The following is a 24025-nucleotide window of genomic DNA, read 5'->3' as shown; positions in this document are numbered from 1 at the left end:
AATTAACAGCCAATTTAACGTATAGGAAGACTGAGTAAAATACAGAAAGTGTCATATCTAATCTTTGAGACTCATAGGCAGTATACTTATAAAAATTCGTAGTTACTGGCAAAGGTAAGTTAGATATTAAATATTTATAATAATCACATAATAAAATTAATAATTAACAATTCTGAAATATTTCTTATGTTTCATTCCAGGAATTGCAAACTTATTCTTAAATGAATTTCCACAGTGAGCAACACTGTCCAATTTGTCTCCAGGTGCCTACATTTCCTGTGGAAACTAACTGTGGCCACTTGCTTTGTGGTAGGTTTGACCAAGTGAAGGTGCTTACACTGCTTTGTACTGAGATGTACTTCTTAAGGGTAAGATTGTTTCATTCTTCTCTAATTAGATCTACCAATGGTTCATACAAATCTTATCAAGTTACTAGATATTCAATCACAGTGCCTGTCCCTCCCAAAGTCTTTTTGAAATTAAAGTGCTAGACATGCACTTGCTGTACCCTCAAAAATATTAAACCAAATTCAAACACTCTGAGTTCTTTGCTCATTGGTGATCTGAAATGATTTAAAAAAACTCATGCATTCCTCCCTTAGCATGCAGTTTCATTGTGGTGTACTACAAAAGCTGCCAATGGAAATACAGAGTCATAGAGATGTACAGCCTGGGAACAGACCCTTCAGTCCAACTCGTGCATGCCGACCACATATCCCAGCCCAATATAGTCCCACCTGCCAGTACCTGCCCCATATCCCTCCAAACCCTTCCTATTCACATACTCATCCAGATACCTTTTTAAATGTTGCAATTGTACCAGCCTCCACCACTTCCTCTGGCAGCTCATTCCATACATGTATCACCCCATGTGAAAATGTTGCCCCTTAGGGCTCTTTTATATCTTTCCCCTCTCACCCTAAACCTATGCGCTCTAGTTCTGGACTCCCTCACCCCAGGGAAAATATTTATCCTATCCATGCCCCTCATGATTTTATAAACCTCTATAAGGTCACCCCTCAGTCTGCAATGCTCCAGGGAAAACAACCCCCGCCTATTCAGCTTCTCCCTATAGCTCAAATCCTCCAACTCTGGAAACACCTTTATAAATCTTTTCTGAACCCTTTCAAATTTCACAACATCTTTCCTATAGGAAGGAGACCAGAATTGCATACAATATTCCAACAGTGGCCTAACCAATGTCCTGTACAGCCGCAACATGACCTCCTAACTCCTGTACTCAGTACTCTGACCAATAAAGGAAAGGATAGCAAATGCCTTCTTCACTATCCTACATACCTGCAACTCCACTTTCAAGGAGCTATGAACCTGCACTCCAAGGTCTTTTGGTTCAGCAACACTCCCTGGACCTTACCATTCAATGTATAAGTCCTGTTAGGATTTGCTTTTCCAAATTGCAGCACCTCACATTTATCTAAATTAAACACCATCTGCCACTCCTCAGCCCATTGGCCCATCTGATCAAGATCCTGTTGTAATCTGAGGTAACCTTCTTCGCTGTCCACTACACCACCAATTTTGGTGTCATCAGCAAACTTACTAATTATACCTCTTATGCTCACATCCAAATCATTTATATAAATGATGAAAAGTAGTGGACTCAGCACCAATCCTTGCGGTACTCCACTGGTCACCAGCCTCCAGTCTGAAAAACAACCCTCCACCATCTCCGTCTGTCTTCTACCTTTGAGCCAGTTCTGTATTCAAATGGCGAATTCTCCCTGTTTTCCATGAGATCTAACCTTGCTAATCAGTCTCTCATGGGAAACCTTGTCGAAAGCCTTATTGAAGTCCATATAAACCTTGTCTACTGATCTGTCCTCATCAATCCTCTTTGTTACTTCTTCAAAAAACTCAATCAAGTTTGTGAGACATGATTTCCCACGCATATAGCCATGTTGACTATGCCTAATCAATCCTTGCCTTTCCAAATACATGTATATTCTGTCCCTCAGGTTCCGCTCCAACAATTTGCCCACCACTAAGGTCAGGCTCACTGATCTGTAGTTCCCTGGCTTGTCCTTACCACCTTTCTTGAACAGTGGCAAACGTTTGCCAACCTCCAGTCTTCTGGCACCTCACCTGTGACTATCGATAATATAAGTATCTCAGTAAGAGGCCCAGCAATCACTTCCTTATCTTCCCAAAAAGTTCTAGGGTACACCTGAACAGGTACTGGAGATTTATCCACTTCTGTGTTTCAAGACATCCAGCATTTTCTCTTCTGTAATATGGACATTTTTCAAGATGTCACCGTCTATTTCCTTACATTCTATGTCTTCCATATCCGTTTCCACATTAAATACTAATGCAAAATATTTGTTTAATATCTCCCCCATCTCCTGCAGCTCCACAAAAAGGCCGCCTTTGCTGATCTTTGAGGGGCCCTACTCTCTCCCAGTTACCCTTTTGTACTTAATGTATTTGTAAAAATCCTTTGTAAGAATCCTTTGGATTCGCATTAACTCTATTTGCCAAAGCTATCTCATGGCCCCTTTTACTAATAGAATTATGGGCACTGTCCCCAAAGTGGTCCCCCAGTGACACCTCAGTCACCTGCCCTGCCTTATTTTCCAAGACTAGGTAAAATCGTACACCTTCTCGTAGGTACATTCACATACTGAATCAGAAAATGTTCTTGTATATGCTTAACAAATTCCTTTCCATTTAAACATATAACTTTTCAAACATAGACTGGGACAGCCATAGTGTTAAAATCCCCGAGCATGACCACCCTATTATTCTTACAGATAACTGAGATCTCCTTACAAATTTGATTCTCAATTTCTCTCTGACTATTTGGGGGTCTATAATACAATCCCAATAAAGAGATCATCCCTTTCTTATTTCTCCGTTCCACCCAAATAACATCCCTGGATGAAGCCTAGTGCACCTGATATTCCCAGGCAGTCTCCCATCCAAGTACTAATGAGGCCCGAGTCTGCTTAGCTTCAGAGAACAGACAAGATTGGGTGTTTTCAGACTAACCTAGTCCCATTTGTTGGCACTTGGGCCCATATCCCTGTAAAATCTTTCTATTCATAAACTCATCCAAATGCCTTTTAAGTGTTGTAATTGGTTAAAGACAAGATTAGGCTATACTTGCCACCTCATGCCAACTTCAAGCAGCATAGTAACATTCACTCTCTGTTTATATATCAGGAATGGCCACATGGGTACATATCATGGCATGAGTAAGAAAATTTAGAAAAATATTATCTCCACTCACTTCAATTCCTGAAGAGACTAGGACACATAATGATAATAATCCCATTAGCATCAAAAACCCTCTGCTACTTTTTTCAAGTTGTTACTGTTTTTAAACATAGAAACAAAGAAATTAGGTGCTGTAGTAGGCCATTCAGCTCTACCATTCATTATAAACATGGCTAATTGAAGACTGATAACTGCTCAGGGCATGATAATCGACATCCCAGAGCACTTAAGTACTCTAGGGAATTATTAGCTTTCAATCCCATCAATCTCCCCAACATCATTTCCCTAATAATACTGAATACCTTCGGTTTCTCCCTCTCAATAAACTTTGTGTTCCCCAATATTTCTGGTATGTTATTGTTTCTGTGGTCACAAAGGAGAACACCAAAGTGTGTGTTTAGTTTGTTAGCCACTTATGTGTTCCCTATTATGAATTCCTGTTTCTGACTGTGAGGGACCTACATTTGGCTTCACCACTTGTTTTCTCTTCACATACTTAGAGATGCTTTTACAGTGCATTTTTAAGTTATCTGAAAGCTTACTCCATATTTCTTGCACTCCTTGTGAGTTTGTCTCATGATCATCAGCAGCCTATTCAACTATTAGAAAAATAGAGCATATTTTCATAATCACTCCCAAATTATTCATCTGAATGAGAACCACTATCTCAACATAGCTTGTCTCTGAGTTTTAGACTTTTTGTTTGTCTCCATTCACTAGTTCCAGATTGTTGGATGCATTGGCAAAAGAACTTGGAATTTCAAAATGGTCCTTTTTAAAATTTAATTTCAATATCTTGCACTGAGTTTGAAAACACAAGTTCTGAATACACAGCAATGGTCATTTTTGATAATAAAAGACTGCAGCTCAGCAAACCTGTCAGATTTAATATTTTGCCATTGCTAAAGGAATGTATGGCTACATAAGGTTATAACTTAAATTGCAATACATTATCTACTGTTTAGAAAATACTTGTGCAAGTCTACTGACTGCCGTAATCTTTTTTCTGCATTGCAAAACAATAGAAAGCTGTGATAGAGTTAGCTGAAGCAGGATTGGAGGAGTCTTGCGTGAAGTATAAAACACTGACATAGACCCAGTTGGGCTAAAGACCAGTTTCTATTCATTTTTCCTTTAATTATTCATGGGACGTGATCCAACTAAAATTGATGACTATCCGTAATTGCTCAGAAGGTAGTGGTAAATTAGCTCCTTAAATTGCTATAGTTAATGTGGTGTGGATACACACACAGTGCAGTTAGGATCATAGTTCTAGGATTCTGACCAGGCAATACTGAAGGAATAATGATATAGTTCCAAGTTAGGATGGAGAGTGGCTCAGAGAGAAAGGTCTAAGTGGTGGTATTTCCAGGTATCTGCTGTTCTAGTCATTCTGGATAGAGGAAGTTGCAGGTTTGGAAGATGCCATTACAATGAGCTTGCCAGATTGTTGCATTACATCTTGAGGATAGTTCATCTTGCTGCCACTGTGAATGGGCTGCCAATCAAGGCTGTATTGTCCTGGATTGTGCTGAGATTATTAAGCATTATTGGAGCAGCACTCATCCAGGTAAATAAAGAGCATTTGATCAGATGTACATCTATCTTTTAGATGGAGTGATTTTGAGGAGCCAGGAGGCAAGTTACTCAACATAAGAGTTATCAAATTTTGTCCTACTCTTGCAGCTATGGTATTTTGTGGCTGATTGAGTCCAGTTTATATGTAATGATGACCCTTAGGATGTTCACGGTAGGGGAATTCAGTGAAGGTAATGCCATTGAATAGGAGATGGTTAGATTGTTGACACTTGTGTGGCATGAATATTACTTGACAGTTATAAGCCCAAGACTGAAAGTTGCCCATTTCTTGCCTCATGTAGGCACACATAGCTACGCTGGGTGAAGAATTCAGAACGGTGCTGAACATTGTGCAATCATCAATGATGATCATTCCCCATTTCTCACCTTGCTACTTCCTGTGCTTATTTGTTTAATTATTTGCCAGTATTCTTGATTAGTGCTGCAAAACTTAGACCTGATCCATTGGTTCTGGAATGCTTTGCTATGTCTATTGCATGCATTTTTGTGGTTTGGTGTTGATCCTGCCATGCTCTCCTCGACATTTTAAAAATAAAAGTAGGGTTGATTCTGACAGTAATGACAGAGTGAGATATACGCAGCAGTAAGTCTTTACAGATTTGAACCAATACAATTCTGTTGACGATAGGCCTCAGTGACTCATGGATGCACAATTAAGTTGCTAGATCTGTTCTGAATCTATATTATTTAGCATGGTGTAGGACCACACAACATGATGATGGGCATCCTCAGTGTGAAGGCAGAACTTTGTGTCTACAACGAACACAAGTGAATCTATCAGCTGTGAATACAGGAAACAAACTGTGTGCTGCTGAGTAGCACCTCAGAGACACTGTACATTCAACTTAGGTTGATGGCTTTTTTCTCATGGCTTACATCATGATTGAATTTTCCTGGGCAAGTGGATGGTTTTGGGGATGAATTTGTCTTCTGCTCCTGTGTAATTTTAGCCCTGTTTGGTGTACTATTTGTAAGGTATAGCTTGGTAAATATGAACATATTAGATTGTTACTTAACTCATCTGATTGACATATCTCCCATTTTTGCACAGGTACGTTGACGTTAGGGAGGAAGGTTTTGCAGGGTGAACTGGTCAGTCTGTGCCTTGATTGTTTCCATTGCTTAGGTCAATGTGGGTGTTCTGGCCAGTTTTTTATTCTTATTTGACTTTTCTGTGCAGTTTAATACAACCTAGTCCATGAGTACTTTCCATTTAAATTCTATATTATCCACTGAGCCAACTACATTGAACCAAATGCATTTGCGTATTTCTGCTGAAAACAATCAGTCTTCTTCTGGAGTCCACGTAATGACAATAACTGTTTGTGCTGAATGTAATCACAGCTGTGCTATTAGCAGTTACTTTCCTGTTGGTAAAACTGCAGCATGTATTTTAATAACAGACATATTGGAGACTTAGCATAAGATTGTAATTTAGATTCAAATAACCTTAAATCATTTTGGTTTCACTCTTGCCTTTGCCTGTCATCTGAACTCAGAAAAATGACAATTTTATTATCCAATGCACAGACCTCTCAGCATCCATACAGTGTGCAATTCACTGATGTCAAATAGATTAATTTTTTATGATTAAGTGTAATAATGGAGAAATTTTATTTGAAGGAAAAACCCATAAATTACCTTGTTAACAAAGTTTTGAGCTGTGACAAAAGTGTTTTTAAATATACTCAAAGTATTTAAAAATTTCTGTAATAATCACTGTACATTCACTATTCATTACAATACCTTATTGAAACGTAGAAAATAAATACTTAAGTGTCAGAAAAAAGGCATCATGGAGCAACTTGTACAAAAACGAGAAAGCTAACTTTTACGGCAACTGACCACTTTCCCAGGCTCCACAGAAGACAAGAATTTGCAAAGCACTTTTACGTCAAATGTCAATCAATCTGAGGAATTTGGCGACTGAAATCATTCACACAGAATTATCCAGGACCTTATGTGTCTGCAAATGAACTCACCTCCTCCCCCTGCTGGTGAATATAATGAGAGAAAATAATAGCAGAGCTAAATAAAATCACAACACCAGATTATAGTCCAACAGGTTTATTTGAAAGCACTAGCTTTCGGAGTGCTGCTCATTCATCAGGTGGTTGGGCAACCTGATTGTGTACAATGTTGCATTATGAAATTGAGAACAACACTATCAGTCAAAGACATTGGATATCCAAAGTAGATGTAGTTCCATTTGGCTGTTGTGACAAATGTTTTAAAATGTTATTATTCACATAAATCAAATTACTGTCACTTTTTAAATTATTAACTGTCTGATTATTTTATTAAATGGCATCCCAGGGCAGTGTTAAAATATAATTTCTCCTGTTAAGAAATCATGCTAATAAATTTTCAACAATGATACAAGTGAACAATCATATCAATGTTTTCACATAATATTTGTTTGAATTAGTGCAAACAGCAATTTAAGTAATTTGAAATGAGTTATACTGCTGCAGAATACATCAGCTTAGTGGTTATGATATTAGGCTGATAATGTATCAGTCATTAGTTCAAATCATATGATTAACTGAGTATATTCAATTTTAAGGAAAATTGATTTAGAAAGCTGCTGGATTATCAGTAAAGCTTTTTAATCATCTCTTCATACACTGCTCAACAACAGATCTGCATGCCTAATTTCAGTACCTGTAAATTTCATGTGCAGGGCCAAAGTAAGTTTTCTGGTGCTCCGATTGAATTCTCAGGCATTGTTAAAATCTGGCATATCATTTGATATGATAGTGGCAAATGTAAATTGTCAAATTTTAATTTCCATCACCTTTCTTTATCTCTTTATAGTAGGTAACATAATAGTTGAAATATTCAGGCAACCTTTGGAGAAGGATCTCTTGAATTACTTCAGTAAGAAGTGGAAAGTAGGCTAGCAAACTAGAAAGGTTCAGAGACCTAACAGGGGACAATAAATCGCCTCAGGTTTGGGTGGCTTAAATTGAACAGGATTGAAAGTAATATAGCAATATCAGAAAAATTGTTGCCACAGAAGTCAAAAGAGTTAAGACAATAGGCGTAAGAAAAGGCTAGAAAGGGCCAGGGAAAGTGTTAAGAGATAACAGGACAGAGGCACAGATATGGTTAAAAGACACATTCATGGTAAACGTGAAACAGTTTTGACACAGGCCAAGAGACAAAGAAGATGCACTTTGTGGAAGAGCTGGAGGGCAGTATAGCAGAAATTGAACACTACCTGATGGCAGTAGTGTTAAGGAAAATGGAACACTTGGAACAGGAAAAAACGAAGGGAGCATATCACCAGGGCCTTGCCAGTGAGGAGTAAAGGTTATCCACTTGGGGAACCAAGGGAACAAAACAATGTTTCAAACTTCAACCAGTCCAATCCACCAGTGTGCTTAATGTGATGTTCTGCTATATCTCTTGGAGTTGGTAGTTAAAATTCTTTTGGTTTACTCATTATTATCCATTTTGGTTGAAGTATAATAACTGCTGGCTGAAAATAAATATTTGTTGCAACTGACTGAGTTGGGGTAAAAAGAGGGGAGCCAAACCACCATTTCTCACCTAGTTGTAACTAGCTAAATAATAGCAATCATACTATCTTGAAGCTTGGTTATTATTTTATTTGCTCATGGGATATAAGTTTCATCAACAAGGCCATTATTTATTGCCCATCTATAATTCCCTTGTCTAAGTGGTGAACCAAAATTGTTCCACTGTAGTATAGTTACTCCCACTGTGGAGTGAGAGAGGGGTTTAAGTATTTTTACAAAATGACAGTAATGAATCAGCAATATAATTGAGGATGATGTGTGACTTTGAAGGAATTGTGTAAGTGCTGATGCAGTCCCAGACACCCACACCATCCAACCCCACCACCCGTGGCTGAACATTTTAATGCCCTCTCCCATGCCACCAAGCAAATACAGGTCATGGGCCTCCTCCATTGTCAAACCTTTACCACCCTGCACCTGGAGGAAGAACGCTTCATCTTCCGCCTTGGGACCCTGCAACCACATGGGATCCATGTGGATTTCACCACTTTCCCTCCCCCACCTTATCCCAGTGCCAAGCCTCTAACTCAGCACTGCCCCTTTGACCAGTCCTACTTGTCCATCTTCCTTTCTTCCAACCCATTTGCTCCACCCTCCCCTCCCCATCACTTCCATCTGCACCTTCATCTACCTATCACATTCCCAGTTACCGTCTCCCTTAGCCCCACGCCCTCCTAGTTGTCTCCCAAGCTCCCCACCACCACCACTCCCCCAGTCCAAAAACCTCATTCCTGATGAAGAGCTAATGCCCGAAACATCGATACTGCTGCTCCTCGGATTCTGCCTGACCTGCTGTGCTTTTCCAGCACCACACTCTTGACTCTTCTTATTCTTAACCCAATTAAAGAACCATTTTTTACACCTTAGCTTTCACATTCACTTTTGTAGACATTTAGTTTTCTCTGAATCAATCCAAAGTGATTCTTTGCTCCTATGGCTTTGTTCCTGTATTGTTTTCTTAGTTGAGTAAATTGTCATCTTAAAATTATCTTTCACAATCAGGTTTTCTATCCATTGAGACTCTTCTCGAGCCTAAGCTAGTGATTCTTCAAGTCTAATTTTAACTCAGATGAATTTGGTCTGGCCAATCCGAGTGTGAACTTCCACCACCGCTCCTGCATGGTGAATCAGACATTGTTTTGTGTTTTATCCGTTCCTTATCTCTCAGATCCAGACAGACTAAAAACACTGATATTCTTGGAAAGTCTGCAACTTTATCTTTTTAATGGCTTCCTCTGTATCCTTCACCTTGACAAATGTATCAAAGTTAGTTCTTCAATATTAGTTGTCCTTGAAAACCTGACTTCCCTCTTTAAAATAAATGGTTTCAAACACAGTTGTTTACAATTTGACATTCTTAAGATTTCTATGGAACTTCAGAGATTCACAGGCCTCACAGTAAGCATGCAGGTTACCACTACTGGCTCCAAAAGATCTTGCATCTTTTATGTTCACAATGTTACTGTTAGCAGACTTCAGAACAGCTCACGTTACATCCTTGATTTCACCTGAAATGCCCCCCAAAACATCATAATATCAAACTATACATCTGCAGTGCAAATGTTACTTGCTACTTTTCAGCCCAAACCTGGTCTTGCTGCATTGCGCTTTATTATTATTACATTTGAAGCCGATTTCAGCCTGCCTCCTGAAGTATGCAACTAACTTTGCATCATTGTATCAATGCAACATGGTTCCAGATGCATAAAACTTAATTTTGGACTTGTTGCCAGTTTTTGCCAAATTCTTTACTAATTTTATGCTGTTGGCCTAAAACTTCCATGCAAACAGGTTGAAATTGTATCAAAACTCTTCCCATCAGCCTGATTTAGTTTTGCACTAGGTTCTGCAATAAAGAAATAAGAGCAGGAGGAGAATAAATGACCTATCGATCATGCTCCACCATTCAATATGATCATGGCTGATCTTGTACTTCAACTCCACTTTTCCTGTCCTCTCTTCATATTACATTGATTCCCAGAGACCAGTAATCTTAAATATATTCTGCAATGGAAAATCCACACCTTCTAGGCTAGAGACTTGATTGAAGCATTTTCTCCTCATCTTAATCCTCAATGATTGGCCCCTTATCCCAAGACTATGACTCCATATTTTACATTCCCCAACCAGTAGAAACAAACTAACAATCTCGGTGTTTTCAGAATCTTGCGTGTTTCAGTAAGGTGGCCTTTAATTCTTCTAAAAATCTGAAGAATATAGGCCCATTTTTGGAAATGAAGGTCATTAGACTTATTTTATTCCTGAGTTATTTTATTTCTGTTCTTTACTAACAGGTCCATGTTTGATTGCATACTGGGGACAAGGTTCTGTGTTAGGAGCTGTGAGCTGTCCGCTGTGCAGACAAAAGGTATATTTTAGCGTGTTTCCATCATAAAAAAATGAATGTACCTCAATTTAATAAATACAACTTAAATGTAAAATGTTGTTTAAATTCAAATTGTGTAAATGTACATGTGCCCAACATGAGGGATCAGGTTGTGGGAAGATGGACTTGTGGTTTCTTCCACCTTTGGGAAAGCTGATATTTTCTACATAACCAAGAATGTTTGTGGAGACAAAGAGAAATGGAAGGTAGCATGCCAATGCAATTTATGGATTATCATTGTCACTGGTGGCTATTATTAAAAATATGGGGAGTTAAAGCCTACCAGTGTTTGAACCTGGGACTCTAGGCTAGCTTTAAATCGGAATTTGGGACACATAACTCAATTGAGCTGCTACTTTCTTTCACACCATCAGAATCAAAGGATCAATGTGAATGTAGTACATAAAAGCTTAAAATCCAGTTGGGAAGTTTTTTTTTTAGATTAGATTTACAGTGTGGCCCAACAAGTCCACACCGACCCGCCGAAGCGTAACCCACCCATACCCCTACATTACCCCTTACCTAACACTACGGGCAATTTAGCTTGGCCAATTCACCTGACCCGCACATCTTTGGACTGTGGGAGGAAACCGGAGCACCCGGAGGAAACCCACGCAGACACGGGGAGAACGTGCAAACTCCACACAGTCAGTCGCCTGAGTCGGGAATTGAACCCGGGTCTACAGGCGCTGTGAGGCAGCAGTGCTAACCACTGTGCCACCGTGCCGCCCAGTGTGCCACCGTGCCGCCCAACTGTGCCACCGTGCCGCCCATCAGTTATGTTGATGAGGCTGAGTATTGTGTTCAGTTTTGGTCACCTTTTACAGGAAGGAAGTTTTTAAACTGGAAAGAGTGCAAAAGAAATTTACAAGAATGTTGCCTGGACTCGGTGGTCTGAGTTATAAGGAGAGTTTGGACAAGCTAGGCCTTTTTTCTTTAGAGCTTTGGAGACTGAGGGGGGACCTTATAGAGGAGACATGGATACAGTGCATGCACTCAGTGCTTTTTCCCAGGGTTGGGGAATAGAGGACTAGAAGGCATCAGTTTAGGGTTGGATCAGGAAAAAGAATAAAAAGGGAACCTGAGGGGTAATTTTTTTTTACACAGAGGGTGGTATGCATAAGGAATGAGCTGCTACCCAAAGTAGTTGAGGTGAATACATTAACAATACTTAAAAGGCATTTGGACAAATACATGAATAGCAAAGGATTAGAAGGATATGGGCCAAGTGCAGGGAAATGAAGTTAGCATAGATGGACATATTGGTCAGCGTGCACCAATTTGGGTCAAAGGGCTCCATGCTGTAGGATTCTAGGGCTTATGCTCGAAACGTCGAATTCCCTATTCCTGAGATGCTGCCTAACCTGCTGTGCTTTAACCAGCAACACATTTTCAGCTGTGATCTCCAGCATCTGCAGACCTCATTTTTTACTCGTAGAATTCTATGACTCCATAATTCCCAGTGTGACTTATTGAGAAGAATTTTCTGTGGCAAGGGGAAACAAGTTTATATGCATGATGGGAGTTGAATGTCCTAAAGTGACTCTGGGTCAGGATTCAAGCATCATCCTGCTAACTTTTATGTTTTTCTGGGGTGGGATTGAAGGCAAACAGGAAATACCTTATAATTTCTGGGGAACCAATTAAGGTGCTCCAAAAGAAACAATCTAGTACTTTTTTTTAATCCTTAGTTATGGATTTCACAGCCAGGGCCCCTGTTTCTCAACCTTTCAGCAACTCACCAGGTTCACTCAAGCTAGGATAGATGGTAAGAGCTTCTTTAGTGAGACTGGCAAGTTGGAAAGGTATTGGGAAGTTGCGCTGAAGAATGTCAGCCATATCCAGGTGAGAGAGATTGTTGGTTAAAAGGACTTTATCCCTTAGATAGGATTATTACTGATTAACAGGTAGATGCCAAGCTTCATGGAAGGCACTTCATCGGTCTTCAAATGCCTTCCCCTGCTGCCAGCTCTCAAGGCATAGAAGCATCTTATGCAATTTCATCTTCTACCACTACTGAAAGACAGGGGGAAGAGCAAAGCAATACACATCAACATGAGCAGAACTAGGCACCTATTCCTCAGCTATATTCTCTTCCTAACAGAGGTACATAATGGATATTGAGATCAAGGTGGACGGAGGTGAGATCCCCAAATAGGTCTAAAGACAGAGGATTAGTTCTCACAACATGTCTGCACACTGGTGCCTCAGAAAACTCAAGATCCTGCATGTAGATCGTAGTTGACACCTTCACCCTCCTGAATCTGCTTTCCATTGGGAGCAATTGGGAATGCATTATCAACAAGTGGTAACGTGCCTGTCAATGGAAAGCCATTTGTCCACCAACAATCCCCTCACCTTCCTGGTCTCTGCTTATCACCACACTCTGTGCTTTGCGCAAACAAATGTAGCAGGCATGTGCAAGTATTTATAATGTCTAATGTGGAGAGGAACGAAGATCCACCTTTAAGGGCAACTGAGAGGCCTGGGTACGAGAGGGTAATAGGCTGAAAGTGAGTGTGAGAGTTCAATGTTCAAATGGTAATTAGATTAGATAGATTAGATTCCCCACAGTGTGGAAACAGGCCCTTTGGTCCAACCAGACCACACCGACCCTCCGAAGAGTAACCCACTCTGAGCTATTTCCCTCTGACTAATGCACGTAGCACTATGGGCAATTTAGCACAGCCAATTCACCTAACCTGCACATTTTTGGACTGTGGGAGGAAACTGGAGCACCCAGAGAAAACCCATGCAGACATGGGAAGAATGTGCAAATCCCGAGGCTGGATTTAACCTGGGACCCTGGTGCTGTGAGGCAGCAGTGCTAACCACTGAGCCACCGTGCCATCTGTGATATAAGATGACTGGAGAGAAACAGGAATGAGTGAACCTGCAAGAGGAAGATGCAGGGGGAGGCGATGGCCGAGTGTTATTACAGTGTGACCCCGGTATCCATGGAATTGTTTTCCGTAGTTTCAGTTACCCACGGACTATTGCATCCTGAACATATTATAGGGAACCAGGGACCAGGAGGCTGTCAGGAAGGTACGTATCCCATTGAAATGAGAGGGCTCGCTCCTATCCACAGTAGGTCCTGGAACATATCCCCCGCAGGTACGGGGTGGGGGGGGGGGGGGGGGGGGGGGGGGGGAGGAGGTGGGAAACTACTGTATTGTTTAAATTATTTATACAGAAATCATTACAACGTTTTGTGGACCTTGGATTACATCTTGCCAGGGCAGATGGTGAAAATTGAATTCTATATAAATCTGGAATGAAGAGTCTAATAGCCATGAAACTATTCTCAATTTGGCTTGGAAAAACCCCATGTGATTCACTAATGTCCATTAGGGAAGGAAATGTTGTCCTTACCTGATCTGGCCTACTTGTGACTCTAGATTTACAGCAATGTAGTGGATTCTTAACTGGTCTCTGGGCAATTAGGAATGGGCAATAAATACTGGTCTAACCAGTGATGCCTGCATCCAATGAATACATTTTTAAAAAGTGTCATCCTGAGAAATATCTTTCCAGACTTTTCTCAAAAGTCCCTTACCTCTTCCACCTCCTGGATTCTCTTGGTGCAGCATCCCCAGGTTAGGAAGACTACAGCCCTGCTGGTGACTTCCTTGGCCAATTCCATTCATGCCTGATTGGTTGGAGAAGTTGTTCTCTTCCCAGGTCTTTGGGAGAACTCACCTCACTGCCAACCCTTATATTCAGCAATAGAACCTCATGGCAAGGGTAAGAGACCCAGAGAGCAGCATTCCCAAGTCTCATTTTCTTTCCACTAATTTCTACAACCTCAAAAATCCAAGAACTGGTTGCATTATAGTCCATGTCCACGACTCTTTGATTAGAAATCCTTCCTTTGACCAAATGGATGCATTCTTCTCCCCACCTTTCATAAATAGTGAGTTAACAAATCTTGGCAAAGTCAGCTCCTTCATTATTCGTGCCTACTGTTGTGGAGAATTTAGCCAATTTAGTCAGATGTTAGTATTTAAGTTAAAAGAGGAGACGAGTGAAATGTGAACAACTAGTGAAATCCAGGACATTAAAGGAGAGTTTTACATATAGTTTTTCCAAGGCAAAATACAGAGGAAGTTTTCGTACTGTATATGCAAACATTGTAAGTTCAAGATGGGATGAGCATACTATGAGACAATTCCTAGCAAAGTTAATTGGACTGATGGAAAAGTGATGGTGTAGGTTTCAGCTATGATCAAGTGATGGGGTCACCACTCTGCATCCTCTCACCTGATTAAGTGTTCTGTCAGGGTGGGGAGTGGCGGGGCATAAATTCCATACCCAGTGTGTGTGTGCCATTGAAGCCAGCTTAGATTATGAAGGCAGAAATCTATACAAAGCAGAAACATCAATTATTTATTTGAATGAGTCTCATCCGTTCGTTCACGGATATGCATTTTAGGTATGACTCTATCAATGAGATTATTTGCTGGCCAAAAGAACAAATGTAAGCAGTTTCATAAAGTCATATTACATACAGGTAGGAACAGGGCATTGATTAAAAAGAAAGAGGGAGAACCTTGCATTTTATGCTGAAAAATGTAGGCAGTATCAAAGTGTTTAAATTGCAACTAAGTATATTTGAAGAGTAGTTACTTTGTTTAGAGGGCAAATACAACACTCAGAAGTTCCTTCACATGTCTGCAATAACGGAGCTGTTCGCAGGTCATATTTTGTGGTCAGTGGCAAAGCAAGGGAGCTCTCTGCAGCTGCCAGAACATAAGTCTCACTGTGAGATTGCGTAATCTCTGTAGCAAGAATGTCAGCTATGTTACTGTGCAGTGGTACTGTAATTGATTGTAGTGTTCTACACTGGGCATTCTGGCAATGATTGATTGGAGAACATTACTTAAAGGGATTATGCTGGAAATACAATGACAAATGTTCAAAGGACACATGGGTGAATTACAACAACTGCTCGTTCCAGTTTGGTGCAAAAGGAAAAAGGAAAATGTGGCCAAACCATGACTTAGAATGGAAATTAGAGATAAAATTAGGTTAATGTTAGATCTAAAGGAAAAAATAGACTAATTGGACAGAAAAAAAATAGACTTAAGGAGTGGGAGTTGAGAAGTTTAGAATTCAGCAAAAGAGGATAAAGGTATTGATTGAGAAAGGGAAAATAGAATATGACAGTAAGCTTGCAAGGAACATAAAGATGGACTATAAAGGTTTCTTTAGTTATGTGAAGAGAAAAAAAGATGGGTGAAGAAAAATCTAGGTCCCTACATTGCTTTAGAATTAGATTCATACACAGGCCAGACTAAGTAAGGATAGCTGTTTCCTTCTCTAAATTATATTGGTGATTGAGATGGTTTCTTCCAAGCAATGATAATGGTCATGATTAAACTCTTAATTTCAGATTTTTACTCAATTCAAATTGCACTATTTGCCATGGTGGGATTCTAGCCCTGGTCCATAGAACATCACCTGGATTAACAATCTAGCAATAATACCATCACCTCCCCATTAAAGGCTGATTCAGGCTTGGGTTTTATACGTCCTAATATGCTCAGCCATTAGAATCTCATGAGCTAGCTGCAATATTTCCCCATGGATGGTGGCATATGATTACCTGGTGGATAACTCCACTCCTCCACTGCAGGTCTTTGAGAGATTCTCAATTTTTCACCAATACCTAATTGTAAATGTCATGAGACATACAGAATTCCTGACCCTCAGCTTGAGCTGTCTTCGTTAAAATTCCTTTTCCAGCTATTTTTGCAGAAATTATTTTTGTCCTCTCAATGCTCTTTCCTCTTTTTTCCCATTTATCTTTCATTTCATTCTCTTTCCCTTCCTTCTGTTTCTATTTTCTCTCTTTTTCTTGGAAGTCTAATTTCTGCTGGTCTGGTTTCAAACCCCTTTGGTTTCATCATGCTCAGCTTCCATTTGTGTCCTGTCAACTACCCCTTTTAAAACTTCAGGTTTCCTGGCTTTCAGATAAAATTCTAATTCTTCAAGCCTGAATGAATCTTTTGACTGTTTGAGGTAGAAGACTATGAAGCTAGTAAGTGTCAAGGGGTAACGCTGTTAATCAAAGGTGGCATGTGTGTAACTGTTAGAGATTGGGTCAGGAAGTCAGGACATAATATTGGTTTGGGTGGAGATGAGGAATAGTAGGGGAAAGAAGTTGTCACAGTAGGATCCATCCATATATCCCTAAATAATTTGCATAATGGTGGGCAAATAATACAAGAAATATTGGAGGCTTGTGATAGAGATGACAGTAATTGTCATTGACTTCAATCAATATCTAAACAGGAAAACTTGGCAATGGTAACCTGAATGAGGATTTCATAATATGCTTTCAAGATCAAGATCATTTCAGAGAGCAGCATATTCTGGAACTAACCAGACAGCAAATTATTGTTGATTGTTCATGTAATGAGATTAATTAATGACCTCAGAGTAAAGGCTTCCTTAGGTAGGAACAACCACAAGATGATTAAAATCTCTTTCAAAATGCAAAATTCAAAGCTAAATAAAGACAACTGTTTAAAAGCCAAGCTACCTAAAGCAAACCTGGCCAGGGGTTAGTTTAATAGAGATGCAATAGCAGACATTTAAGGTGATATATCAGAATACTCAGAATAGGTGACTAAAGAATTTCGAGAAAGCACATAACTGAAAAACAGGTCAGATGATTAGTCAGAGTGTAAATAATGACAGAAATGGCTCAAGGGTTAATTAGGAGGATGAAATTAAGGTGTGACAGAAAGCTAGGTAGGAATGTAAAAATGGATAGCAAGGATTTCTAGAGGTATCTATGAAGGAAAAACAGTAAGTCCGTTGAGTATTGGTCTTGAGAATGAGTAAGAATGGGAATAAGCAGTAGATAATAGTGGATATTGAAATAAACAGACATTTTGCTTCTGTCTTCAAACATTCCATAAATTTCTGTAAATCAGGAGGTAGAACAAAACACACAAACTTAGTGAAAGTGCAATCACAAGGGCAACAGTCCTCAGACAACAGATGGAGCTATGGGCTGACAAATCTCCACACTGAAATGGAGTTCATCCTGGATTTTAAAAGGCATTGTAAATGAGTTGGTGTTAATTTTCCAAAATTCTGTAGATTCAAGGCACGTTCTATTGGACAGGAAAGCAGCAAATGTAACCCCTTGTTTGAAGAATGTAAGGCAGAAAATAGGAAACTACAGGCCAGTTGGCTTAACATCTGTCATGGAACATACATAAGTACAATACAGCGGTGTTCAAATGGCTGTTCTCCTCACGGTACACTAGCCTATACACTAGAATATCAGGTTGTGAACACACACAGTTTAATGCTGCAGTTAGTTTTTATGCCCTTTCGTATAGTCCTGGAAGGCCAAAGCATAAAAATCCACAAGATGTCCTTACAACTGAGAGGCTGCAGATATTTAATGACTGAATTTAAATTTCAAGTCATTTTTGGCTGTAGCAGACTTTTTTAAAAAACATATTTGAGTGAAAAATTAACCATGTCCATATTTCAGAGTCTGATCGATCACCATGACACCACCGTCAATGTTTAATTTTACAAGATCTTCAAAAGTTAATCCAGCTAAAGTCATTTGCTTCTATTGTAACAGTGAAGTAATGGTTTAATACCTCATCTGAAAGGAAATGCAGCCTACCTCAGTGTTGTGCGAGGTTGCTTCTTTGTGATTAATTGCGATGTCTACGTCGATTTTGTAATGTGTATGAACAACAAAAAGCTATGGATGCAATCCAATTACACATTAATTTTTTAATCCTTTAATTTAAAATATTTTTGTACAGAAATATTTGAATTATCTAATCAAGCAATGCTAGAGTTTATTTCATCAATTCAGGTTCACAGTAGTCAGGAGTAGACTGTGGTTATGAGTTTCAATATTGACATTGATTTAAAAGAACAAAAAAATACACTGCATCCTTCTATGTCCACTCCAATAGACCAAACCAATTTCTTTTTCTTTTCAGGTGAGCTTGCTCTATAGTCTATTCTGTGAGAACCAGCAGGAAAAGCAGGGTCAACAGATGATACGAGATATTAGAAACTATAACAAGCGCTTCTCTGGACAATCCAGACCTGTAAGCATCTTGTACAAATTCAACCCGATTGTTTGAAATTAGATTGCAGATAGAACATAGAAAAGTGCAGCACAGAACAGGCCCTTCGGCCCACAATGTTGTGCCAACGATTGTTCCTAATCTAAAATAAAATAATCTAACCTACACATCCCTTAATTCACTGCTGTCCATGTGCATGTCCAGCAGTTGATTATATGTCTCCAATAGCTGAAAATGTGTTGTTGGTTAAAGCACAGCAGGTTAGGCAGCATCTAAGGAACAGGAAATTCGACGTTTCGGGCCACAGCCCTTCATCAGGAATGAGGAGAATGTGCCAGGCAGGCTAAGATAAAAGGTAGGGAGGAGGGACTTGGAGGAGGGGCGATGGAGATGTGATAGGTGGAAGGAGGTCAAGGTGAGGGTGATAGGTTGGAGTGGGGTGGGGGCGGAGAGGTCAGGAAGAAGATTGCAGGTTAGGAGGGCGGTGCTGAGTTGAGGGAACCGACTGAGACAAGGTGGCGGGAGGGGAAATGAGGAAACTGGAGAAATCTGAGTTCATTCCTTGTGGTTGGAGGGTTCCCAGGCGGAAGATGAGGCGCTCCTCCTCCAGTCGTCGTGTTGTTATGTGTCTCCACTATATGTCTCCAATAACCCTGCTTCTACCACCACCGCTGGCAACACATTCCATGCATTCACAACTGTATAAAGAACCTATTTCTGACATTTCCTCTATACCTTCCTCCTAACACCTTAAAACTATGACCCCTTGTGCCAGTCAGTCCTGCCCTGGGGAAAAGTCTCTGGCTAATGACTCTATCCATGTCTCTCATTACCTTGTATACCTCGATCAGGTCACCTTTGTTCCTCCTTCTGTCCAGAGGGAAAATCAGAGCAAGGTCAACCTTTCTTCATAAGACAAGCCTTCCAGTCCAGGGAGCATCCCGGTAAACCTTCTTTGCATTCTCTCCAAAGCCTCCATATCTTTCCTATAGTAGGGCGACCAGAACTGAACATAATATTCCAAGTGTGGTCTCACCAGGGTTTTGTAGAGCTGCAGCAAAACCTCACTGCCCTTAAACTCTATCCCCCTGTTAATGAAAGCCAAAACACCATATGCTTTCTTAACAACCCTATCCACTTGGGTGGCAACTTTGAGGGACCAGTGCACTTGAACACCAAGATCCCGCTGTTCCTCCATACTGCCAAGAATCCTGTCTTTAATTCTATATTCAGCATTCAAGTTCGACCTTCCAATATGCATCACTGTATTTATCCAGGTTGAACTCCATTTGTCATTTCTCAGCCCAGCTCTGCATCTCTATGTCGCACTGCAGCCTGCAATAGCTCTTGATACTATCAACAGTACCTCCAACCTTTGTGTCATCAGCAAATTTACTAACCCACCCCTCAACCTTCTCATGCAAGTCATTTATAAAAACTACAAAGAGCAGAGGTCCAAGTTCCAGAGGGCAGCACGGTGGCACAGTGGTTAGCACTGCTGCCTCAGCGCCAGAGATCCGGGTTCAATTCCTGACTCAGGCGACTGACTGTGTGGAGTTTTTACATTCTCCCTGTGTCTGCATGGGTTTCCTCCGGGTAATCCGGTTTCCTCCTACAGTCCAAAGATGTGTAGGTTAGGCAAATTGGCCATGCTAAATTGCCCATAGTGTTAGGTAAAGGGGTAAATGTAGGGGGTTGCGTTTCAGCGGGTCGGTGTGGACTTGTTGGGCCGAAGGGCCTGTTTCCACACTGTAAGTAATCTAATCTAATCTAAACAAAGTCCTGCAGAACACCACTCACCACTGACCTCCAAGCAGAATATTTTCAATCTACAACCACTCTGCCTTTTGTCAGCCAACCAATTCTAAATCCAGACAGCCAAATCTCCCTGTATCCCATACCTCCTGATTTTATGAATGGGTGTACTATGGGAACCTTATGGATTTCAGCAAGGCATTTGAAAAACACCACATCCACTGCTTGATCTTCGACCTGTCTCGTCATCTCCTCAAAGAACTCAATTAGATGTGTGAGGCATAACCTGCCCCTCACAAAGCCATGCTGACTGTCATGCTAACTGCTTTTCCAAATAGTCAAAAATCCTATCCCTCAGAATTCTTTCCAAAACCTTGCTGACCATAGATGCAAGATTGACTGAACTGCAATTGCCAGGGAGTTCCTTATTACCCTTCTTGAAAAGGGAAACAACATTCCCCTCCTTCCAATCCTCCGGTACGACTCCAGTGGAGAGTGAGGAAGCAAAGATTTTCGCCAGCAGCTTAGCAACATCCATTCTCGCTTCCAGAGCAACTGAGGGTAAATTTGGTCTGTTTGCCAAAATTTCCAGCACATCAACTTCATCAATCTTGAACTGTTCAAGCCTATTTCCCAGCTCCTCAAAGTTCTCATTCACAAGTAAGTCCCTTTCCTCAGTGAAAACTGAAGCAAAAAAAAAACTCATTTAGGGTTTTCCGTATATGCTCAGACTCCAAGCACAAGTTCCCTACACTATCCCTGACTGGCCCTACCTTCTCCCTGATCATTCTCTTATTCCTCACATATGAGTAAAATGCCTTCGGGTTCTCCCTAATCCTTCCTGCCAAATCTATTTTGTGCCTCCTCCTGGAGATCGCCAGACCATAGCAACACGACGGCTAGAGGAAGAGTGCCTCATCTTCCGCCTAGGAACCCTCCAACCACAAGGGATGAACTCAGATTTCTCCAGTTGCCTCATTTCCCCTCCCCCCACCTTGTCTCAGTCCCAACCCTCAAACTCAGCACCACCTTCCTAACCTGCAATCTTCTTCCTGATCTCTTCACCCCCACCCCCACTCCAGCCTATCACCCTCACCTTAACCTCCTTCCACCTATCGTATTTCCAACGCCCCTCCCCCAAGTCCCTCCTCCCTACCTTTTATCTTAGCCTGCTTGGCACACTCTCCTCATTCCTGATGAAGGGCTCATGCCCGAAACATCAATTCTCCTGCTCCTTGGATGCTGCCTGACCTGCTGTGCCTTTCCAGCAACACATTTTCAGCTCTGATCTCCAGCATCTGCAGTCCTCACTTTCACCTAGAAGGTTATTTCCATTGTGATATGTTATAATAATTGTGGTTTTTGTGGAATGCAATAATCATTTGTTGCAGGTTTACTTCACTTTGAAATACTCAATATTATTTTTCTGTCATCTTTAACTTTTTCCATGTATTTTTCTTGGGCCTTTTTCTCTTTGACCCTGAGATCAATGAAAGCATGGATTATTTGCACAATGAAGGCCCATCCACTCTATATTAAATTTTTTAACCACGCATCCAAGAAACATCTGAAAAAGTAAACTGTATTATTGTCAAGTTGAAGCTCGTTAGTGATGTGTCCAAAAATTTCAGATTACTTAGATTAAATGTCCTCTGTTAGTATTCATTTTCATCATATTAAGTTAGCTTGAATTCCTAAATAAAAACAAAGTGCTCATGAAACTCAGCAGGTCTGACAACATATGTGAAAAGAGAAACAGTATAATCATTTTGAGTCAGGTATGGCTCTTCATCTGAAAAGTTTCTCCAGCACCTTTTGATTTTGTTTCCAATTTCCAGCATCTTCAGTATTTTGGTTTTAATTGGCCTAAAATATTGCCTCTGCAATATTTAGTCTTTCAAAATGCCATGATCTTTTCAAAGCTATTGCATTTTGTTCTTATTTTACCATTCTCCATCTCCCTTATTTTCTTGTACTATTGTTCAGTTTGCAGACTATGTCTATGACATGCCCCTATTACTCCAGATGGCCTTTAGAGGACTCTTCACAATGGCTGGATTAATGTGGATCTTCTTTTTGAGGATTGCAATTTGTTCCTTTGGAGTCATCATGTGCCTCACTTTCCCTCTTGATATAATTCCTGAAACAGTCAATGAGATCTTGGGTACTGCTGATGGCCTGACTGTTATAATCCTGCTTATTTTCTGCATGATTCATATTTGCCAGTAGATGGAGCCAGAGCAAATTAGTTCAACCAGAATAATTGTCAAGTTAACCAAAACAGTCTTTTCATTGGATGTGGCCTATTTGTCTAATATTCGGTTTAATAAAAAAAGTTGTAGATATACTTTAACAATGTTTGAATTGATAGCTGTACATAACATTTGAATGTTGCTACGTGCTTGTTGTTTTCCATCTGTTGTTGACAATGGTAAGCAGCACAGAACTACTTTTACTTTAATAAATGTAACTTTTTATGTATTCCCCAAATATTAAATATATTTTTAAGAGATCTCAAAAATGCTATTTTTCTCCAATCGTGTAAACTTTGCTTAACAGTTCATTTTTTAATGAATGAAAGTGAAAATGCATAAGAAAATAAGAACTCAATGATACAGAGTAATTAAAGCAGATAATTAGTTGAAATCACAACTGAAAACTTATTTCTCTAAATAGGGAGTTAAATCAGTTTTCCTGTCAAGTTCAATTTTCCAACTTCAATATATTGTTTATTTTGGTCTGCGTTTTGCAGAAAACACCATTTATAGTATATTATCACATCAATACCATTGAAAACAACCTCTATAGTTTACCTTAGAGATCATATTGAGAGAATTCTATCAATAAATCTCCATTGCTTGAATTTTCTTACATAGCTATTAGACGATGCTTACCTGCCAATTTCTACATGTCCTTATAATTGAAATAGCATTCTATGGTGTTTCGTTAATCATTCAGCTGGGAATGAGATCCAGGAAAATACAAACTTGTGCAATTAATAAATATTTATTACATTTTGCCAATGTTAAAATCACATTTAAAAGTAGCAAAGCACTTTTACCCCTTTATCTCTTCAACATTAAGTTGGGTTTGCTGATAATTATATCTTTTAAAGTCTGGTTAACAGTAATTAGTCTAGATCAGAGTGGTGCTGGAAAAGCACAGCAGGTCAGGCAGCATCCGGGGAGAAGGAAAATCGACGTTTCGGGCAAAAGCCCTTCATCAGGAGTAATTAGTCTCACAAGCTACTCATGAACTCCACTGAGTGGATGTTCAATCCATTTTATTGGTCTAGATTGACAACTACTATAATTATTTGGGTAGGAAAATTGTGCCTCTGTAAATGGAGGCCAATGAAGCCATCAAGTGTAGGGAGTAAAGATAACTGCGTACTCAGGTCTTGAAGAAATGATTCCCTCCCTTTGAGG

The 24025-nt window shown here is 40.0% G+C and overlaps 1 pseudogene; it reads left to right on the top strand.

Moving 5' to 3' along the window:
• Window positions 1–221: 221 nt before the first annotated feature.
• On the top strand, window positions 222–22985 carry LOC132818521 (E3 ubiquitin-protein ligase RNF170-like; annotated as a pseudogene).
• Window positions 22986–24025: the final 1040 nt, after the last annotated feature.

Source organism: Hemiscyllium ocellatum, chromosome 9 (genome assembly GCF_020745735.1).
Source record: "Hemiscyllium ocellatum isolate sHemOce1 chromosome 9, sHemOce1.pat.X.cur, whole genome shotgun sequence".
Lineage (NCBI taxonomy): Eukaryota > Metazoa > Chordata > Chondrichthyes > Orectolobiformes > Hemiscylliidae > Hemiscyllium > Hemiscyllium ocellatum.
Note: the sequence above shows the minus strand (reverse complement) of the source record. Positions and strands in the feature narration are given on the sequence as shown.